The 7,582-nt window shown below is 42.4% G+C and overlaps 1 long non-coding RNA gene across 1 annotated transcript in view; it reads left to right on the forward strand.

Annotated features, from left to right (window-relative positions):
* Positions 1–3,697: 3,697 nt before the first annotated feature.
* LOC112550289 overlaps positions 3,698–7,582 on the forward strand; it is a 32,039-nt gene continuing 28,154 nt past the window's right edge. Inside the window, exon 1 of the long non-coding RNA XR_003094039.1 lies at positions 3,698–3,769. This is a non-coding gene — a long non-coding RNA (uncharacterized LOC112550289). The remainder of the gene's footprint in view (positions 3,770–7,582) is intronic.

Below are 7,582 nucleotides of genomic sequence, written 5' to 3' on the forward strand. Positions count from 1 at the left end.
TATAAGCACCCGGCGAAACCCCGGTTCGTGCAGCCGTAATGGCAGCTGCGGCTGCTGCTGCAGTCCTGGCTCCAACGCCGCCGTCCCTCCCAAGGGTGAGTAGCTCAGCCCAGGGCTTTCTTGAGAAGGTACTACTGCCCCCCAATCCTCTCTGTGCCCTTCCTGCGCCCGTGACAGTGTCACGCTGCCGTCACAGACATGAGTAGCAGTTACAACATACTATACCATAGGTTATGCCCAGGCAGGGGACACAAGATGAAGGCTTGACATACAAAATGGAAACTTGACATTACTTTATAGACCCAGTCCTAAATCATATAAATTCAATATAAAACAGTTAAAATCCATACAAACATAATAGGAATACAATATAATACAATATAAAGCAGTAAAAATCAATACAAACATATCAGAACACTATTTACAATATAAAAAGAAGCTTATTACAATAATAGCATACAAGAATTTAGCTTACCTATGACTACTTGTAATTACATATAAGTGATAGAGAGGGCAGAGATAAAGTTAGAAATGGTTGGGGGAGGAGAGGGAATATATTTTTAAATAATAAACAAAGAAGAGAAAAGAATAACTGGGGGTTTTGCTACAGAATCAGTTTGTAACTGCACAGACATCCCAGAAATGCAGGCACATGACTGCAGTGGCTCAGGCTAGAAGCTGGGGGACGCTAGAGCATCCCTCCCTACTCTTCCATGGTGCTGAGCTGATGTGGTGTGGCTAGGTTCTGGCAAGATGCTCTGATTAGGGAAGGGTGTCCTCCCCTCCTCCTTCTGACTAGCCCATCAGGGAATTGATAACATAGTGTGTATCACCCCTAACTTAGTGCTTATCACCCTATTAAGACATCAAGAGGGACATTACCAGGTACCTGTTGATTCTGCCTTTGTCCTGTCTGCCACAGCATGGACTGTAGCCAGCACGTGGTCTGTTAGCTAATGCTGAGAGATGCCTATGTAAGGCAGAGGGGATGGTGGAATCTGTGCTTAGCGGAGGGGGTGTGGGGAGCAGGGGAAGCTAGGCAGACACCCGCAGTCTCTGCTGGAGCTTCAGCAAGGGAGAAGAGGGGAGGAGCCAGCCCTGCTGTAGAACAAAGTACCCTGCCCAGCCCAGAGAGCATGCCAGGATACTGGGGGAATCTGGTTTAACTTAAACCAGCAAAGGGTCTGGGACAGATAGTGCATAAACCAGTTTGACCCAAATCAGTTAAATCTGATACTACATTCAACCAGTTTTATTTCAAACTGGTTTCAGCCATTTTCAAACTGGTTTATGTGCACTGAACATCTGTTACAGGTTTCTGTTACAGGTTTAAACCAGTTTCTGATCACTTAAACTGGTTTATGTGTAATGTCTGTCCCTAGCCCTACTGACTTTCTGTTGGGCACGGGCACCCAACTTAAATATCTTTTGAAAATCCCAGGTTTTCCTCTTAAAACCATTGGAACCAGGGAGAAAATACTAGCACTATGACATACCTTAAAACAGATGGATGAGCACTTGTCTTGGAGCATTCTTAAGAGCTGTAACCACTGACAGTGAAGTTACATATTACACTTAGGCCATACTAAGTACACTTAAAACTTGAGTGTCCTCATGTTAAAGCCTGTTAACTTATGCCAAGTGCCTTCTGAACATCTCAAACTTGTGCCTTTCTGCACTCCCATTCCTGTGTAAGAGGCAAGCACTGAAGAAGAAGCAGGCAGCAGGAGACTAATTCTTTGGAGAGCCCTGCTGGAAAGATAGGCAGCAAGGTGTGTATATCTGTGTATATGCGTCTGTAGGGTCTGATTCAAAGCCCAGTTAAGTCAAAACCTGTCTGTTTGCTGATAAGGGATAGGGACAGATGTTCAAAAAGCCTGAGCCTGAATTGATTCCATCTTTGCAGGTGCTAGAGCAGCCCTCCCTACTCTTCATCAGTGCTGAGCTGAGAGGGGTATGGCCAGGCTCCAGCAGGATGCTCTGATTAGGGAGGGGTTCCCCCCTGCTCCTCGCCAGCCCAGCAGGGAATTGATAACACAGTGTGTCTCAGAGCACTAAAGTGTGCCTACTTTAGTGTTTATTTCTAACATTAATCTTCTGGTACTAGGATCCCTGTCTATTACAATGTACCCTTGTGCTTCTAGACCCACTGTTGCTAAAGAAACACCGCTGAGATATCCTGAGTCTAAACCCAGCATTGGTTTACAATTGAACCCTTCTTAGTACTGTTGTATGAAGGTAGTACTTTGAGGACCAGTGTCATGCTGCTTTCCAGTCAGTTACTGATATGCCAACATCATTTCCTGAGAAATCCTAATTTAGGGATGGAGGGAAAGTGGCATGATTTGGAATGACATGCTCAGAAGTGACAGGTGTGAAAAGCTGGGGTACATGTGGTTGACCTATATCTCTACCTAAAGGTATCTAATGCCCCCCGCAGGGCACTGGAGGTACATACACATTTCTGAATGTTTTCAGTCTGTTGCTTCTGGTTTTATATATAATTTGAACACAACAACTCTTGGCAGCTAAAAGTGGAGAGAGGATTATGGTTAGTAACAGTGTATAAAAACATCCAAGCCAATTTAGACGTCAGTCTCTCTGGAGCAAAGACAGCATCTGTGATTTTATGGAGCCTGTGAAAATTGTATTAATTTTAGTAGGTTGCTGTTTGTCCAGTTCCCATGATGGTGTTTGTGGCAAAACAGTTTTCATAAGAAAAAAAATCTAGATTATTAGGGATAGGGGGTTTATACATTATGAAAGCAAGGACCTAGGATCTCTGGCAGTCTCCAGCACAGTACATATTAACAGCCTGCTAACTTTTTATGCCACAATGCAACTGTATTTCAGTCCTGACCCGCAACAACCTTCTGCTATTCAAGTCCTTATCCTTGCCTTAGAAGGAAATGGCAAATTGTAACAGATTGCATGATGTTTTTTGTTCTGTGCACATTTAGATAAAACCATCAAACACATTTTCACTTGTGACCCAAGTCAGAATTTAAACTCAAGTCTCTGGAGGTGAAAAGCTCACACATTAACTCACAGCACCACCCACAGCTTTCTTTGCCACCTGCCTGCCCTGTGAACAACTGTTGCAATGCAAAAAGCCAAGGGCAAGTGCTTCAGCTTCATTAGAGTTGTGTCTTACTCCCCGCCTCGCCAGTCACAGAAAGAAGCCACATGTACATTAAACAACAGGTCATTTCTCTTACATAACACAAACTGTGGGACTATATTTTACTGAAACACATCTCATCTCAGCCCTAAATTGTAACCCAATGAGTCATTTGCATTAAGAGGTATAAAAAGACAGCAAAGCAGAAAGAATGGCTACCAAGCACAGGATAAAGGATAGAAATAATGCCACTAAAATGGGATGAAATGGGAACTAATAATGATTTATTCCAAATGCCATGGGGGTTTCAGGTTGATTGACTGGAGAAGATATGAAATTCAGATTAAATGAGTCCAAAGGTCTTTGGAAAGCATGATATCCGTACAACTGACAGAGAGGCAGGAATGGTGAAAACTGTTTTTAGACATTGGGACTGTACAGAAGAGTCTTAATATGCTCCCGAAAAAAATCTCTCTAATTAATATACTCATTTCAATCCTTCTGTAAGCAGAGGAATACTAACAGCTGTAGTTCTTTTTATAGCTACAGAATAATCCCTGGGACATACTGAATAGAAGGAAACTGAAAACAACATGCTACGGATTCAGAATGCTTTCTCAGCCATGGAGGCAAACTTTTACATACTTTGTAAGTAAAAGAGAATACTGTATAATGTAGAATACTATCTCCAGGTATATAATATAGGATTTACAAGGAGATAATTCATAGGAAGATAGTTATTGAGAGACTGTACTGTAATGCCTCTTATTAATATTTGAAATGTTTAGGCTTCAAATTCTCTTAATAGGCTCTGCACCCACTTTCACCCTTGTTTTGCACTTGATGTAACCTGTTACACCTGTCAGAAGTGAGTGTTAACTCCCAGCTGTGTCAATGGAGCATTCTAATTTTGTAGCATTTGACCCCCAACTTTACATAGGTGTTAATGGCAACACAAGATGCAGGCAGGGGAGAGAATTAAACCAGCTGTGTTTACAAGAATTTTTGAAGTATTCCTAATAGTTCTTAATGAAACTAGTTGTGCTTGATGGAAATCAGGAAATACACCTTCTGTTTGAATACAAAATATTCTTTTTTCCCTGTTTTCCTTTTTTATTACAAATTGTATCTATTCTGTCAGTTTATTATCTAACATGTTTCCTATCTGGTGGCAATATCCTGTTGTGCCAGGTGAATGGAAGAATTATAGATCTCTTTCATCTCTAACTTCTAGTAGTTTATTTACATGGAAACAGCTTGGTTTCTGAATAAATTATTTCCTTCTGCAGTATATTCCCTGCCTGAACTTCCACTTCTATTTGTTATCTCAGACTTTGCTATGGCAGAAATTTATGATCATGCTGAAATACAGGATTCTTTATAACTAGAAAAGGAAAACTCCCCAAAGAACTGGTTTATGATTATGTCCAAACTCTTAGACCATGTTTTTTTATTTACTATGCTTTTCCCAACAATTCTGGAAAAGAGAGCAAGGTGCTATGATAAATCATATTGATACTTCCTTTAAAATGTTTTTTGATGCCAGAATGATGTTTGAACTCCTTTTAAGAAGTTTGTGCCTGGTTTCAACATCATTTTGCACTGCATATAGCCAGTTACACCTGTCAGAAGCCAGTGTTCACTCTCAGCAGTGCTAATAGAGCAGTCTCATTTAGTAGCATTTGACCTCCACTGTGCATAGAGCAAGACCCACCATTCTCACCAGAAAGGGTAAAGGCAAGAAGGAAACAAGATCTGTAACTGATTACCACCATCATGTAACTGATTGTATAGCTGCTACTAGTAAGAGGAGTCAAAGACTATGGTTAAAATGCTGAAGCAATGGGGAGCTATGTTTTTATGACAAACTCTCCTTCCTCTCCCTTTATCAATGGAGTGCTTTTCTACCATACCAGGAGGCAATTGGAGCCCTTTATATAAGACATTTTGCTACAACTGCCCTGAACTGTGTATCTTTTCCTGGAATTCTAATGTCATCCTGAATGCAGATCTGGGGGCCTGAACCCCCCAGGAGGGCTGCAGGGATGTGCCAGACTCTTCCCAGAAGATGCGGGCCCCCAGATCTGTGTTCAGGATGACAGCAGGCTGCTGCTGCTGGTAAGTGATACTAGCTTTGCATTGAAAAGTTTGAGGTACATTTTCACAAACAATCCTGCATCTATCTCTTTGAAACTTGGCAGGCATCATGCCCTCTGAAGGGGCTACCATACCTGTAATGTTCACCTGAATCAGGTAAAAAATAACAAAGTTATAGGCATTTTTGTGATTCCCCATTAAAGTCTATGGGCGAAATGTTGAAACAGCGAAAGTTTCAACGAAACAAAATGGAACAGTGCTTTGAAACAGTGAAATGAAACACTGTCCCTTTGAAATGGCAAAATGGAAGTCAAAACGAAACAGTGCTATTTGGCACAGACCTAGTGGGTATCATTCTTAGGCCACAGATGTTTCAGAAGACTGTTCTAATCACTAGGTATTGCTGTATGTTGTTTGTGGGCTGCAGGTGGTCTACAGCAAAAATATCCTCTCATTATCCAGGCCCTTGCCCATCTTAAGCATGGAAATATTTTAAAGAAACATAAAACACAGGTGTCTCCAAGATGATCCAATTGTAACAGTCCACAAAAAAGAAAAATGAGAAACGGTTTGATAAGAACTCTGGCAGTCTTCGTTCTTAAAAAAAAGCCAGACTTAACTTAGATGACTGGGGAAAAAATTCCTAGTTCAGGCACTACCTCTGTGCTCAGTAGAATGCTTGGGCTAATTAAAGCATCATGGCTTTGTGCAATAGTGCTGATAATCCAGTATTATCTGGTAAAACTGGAAATAAATCTGAATTCTAGGAAATAGATGGATAACTTCCTACAGAAACTGGTTTCTAGTAAGGAATGATATAATAGAGTAAACATGTGGTGGGGGTCTTGAAATGAGAAACCAAATGGAGAAAGAAGTGGAGAGAGGAATCAGTAAAACATGGACAGAATTATTTTGCTAGTGGAAATACTGGAGGAGGTTTACTCCAGACCAAGAAAAAGCAGGTGTTAGGATGGCAGCTTTTAACCAGAGAGAGGTAGTTGGCCAATCATCAATAAAATAATGAGGTCTACTACGGGTGTGCAAAGTTTTGGTTGCTGATTTTGATTTGGAGAAGATTTGGCCCAATTTGGAGGCCAAATCACCGAATATTAATCAAAGCAGGAGACCAAAAAAACCCAACCACCTCTGAATCGATTCAGAGCCTCCAAATAGATTCAGAAAAAGATTTGGAGATTTGCAAGGCAGCCTTTCAGGGGAACAGAAATTGAGAAGAAGGAGGGAGAGCACTGGGGGAAAGACTGACATCTGTAGCTGGCTAGTGACTGTGATCTTTCCCTGAGTTCCCTTCCAATTACAGTGCTCTGGGGGAGGGACATCGAAACAGCACATGAGCCTCTGTCTGCAGCTTTTCTGTCCCTTTTGTGAGCTGTTTCTGCCTGAGCCCTGGGAAGGCCCCCTGTTACAAGCTACCATTCTTGCTGGTTTCATCCCGCTGCGCCTTAACATGTACAAAGTCACACATGTCACAATTTTTGCTTTCAGAAGCTTAAGGTACAGTTTCCTAGAAACCCCTGCACCCATCTCCGTGAAACTTAGCAGACTTCATGCCTTCAGAAGGGACTACAGTCCCTTCTATGTTCATCCAGATCTGCCAGACAATGACGAAGTTATAGGTATTTCAGTGATTCCCCATTATAGTCTATGGATAATTCTCTGAATCTTTCTGAATCGGTGCTGATTCAGCCGAATAGAGTCAGGGCAGTGATCTGAATCTCCGAATTGAATCACTGTCTTCCGAACTGGCCAAATCTGAATCTGAATCTGAACCGACTACTTCCATATTTGCATAGGCCTAATGTCTACTACAAACAGTGACAATAGTTACTTTAGGTATGTGCATTAGCATTCACAATTCATAGAATCATAGAAGTAGAGTCAGAAGGGACCTTGTAGATCTTCAAGTCCGACCCCCTGCCTGGGCAGGAGGGAAATTGGGCTCAAGTGACCCCAGCCAGGTAGGCATTGAGCCACTTCTTAAAGACCCCCAGGGTAGGAGCCAGCACCACTTCCCTTGGAAGTTGGTTCCAGATCCTAGCCACCCTAACTGTGAAGTAGTTCTTACGGATGTCTAATCTAAACCTACTCTCCAACAACTTGTGGCCGTTATTCCTTGTTATCCCGGGGGGGCGCTAGGGGAAACAAGGTCTCCCCCAAACCCTTCTGGTCCCCCCTAGTGAGTTTATAGATGGTCACAAGGTCCCCCCTCAGCCTTCTCTTGTGAAGGCTGAACAGGTTCAGGTCCCATAGCCTCTCATTGTAGGGTCTGCCCTGCTGTCCCCGGATCATGCAGGTGGCCCTCCTCTGGACCCTCTCAATGTTGTCCACATCCCTCTTGAAGTGGGG

The sequence above is a fragment of the Alligator sinensis genome, unplaced genomic scaffold (genome assembly GCF_000455745.1).
Source record: "Alligator sinensis unplaced genomic scaffold, ASM45574v1 scaffold94_1, whole genome shotgun sequence".
Lineage (NCBI taxonomy): Eukaryota > Metazoa > Chordata > Crocodylia > Alligatoridae > Alligator > Alligator sinensis.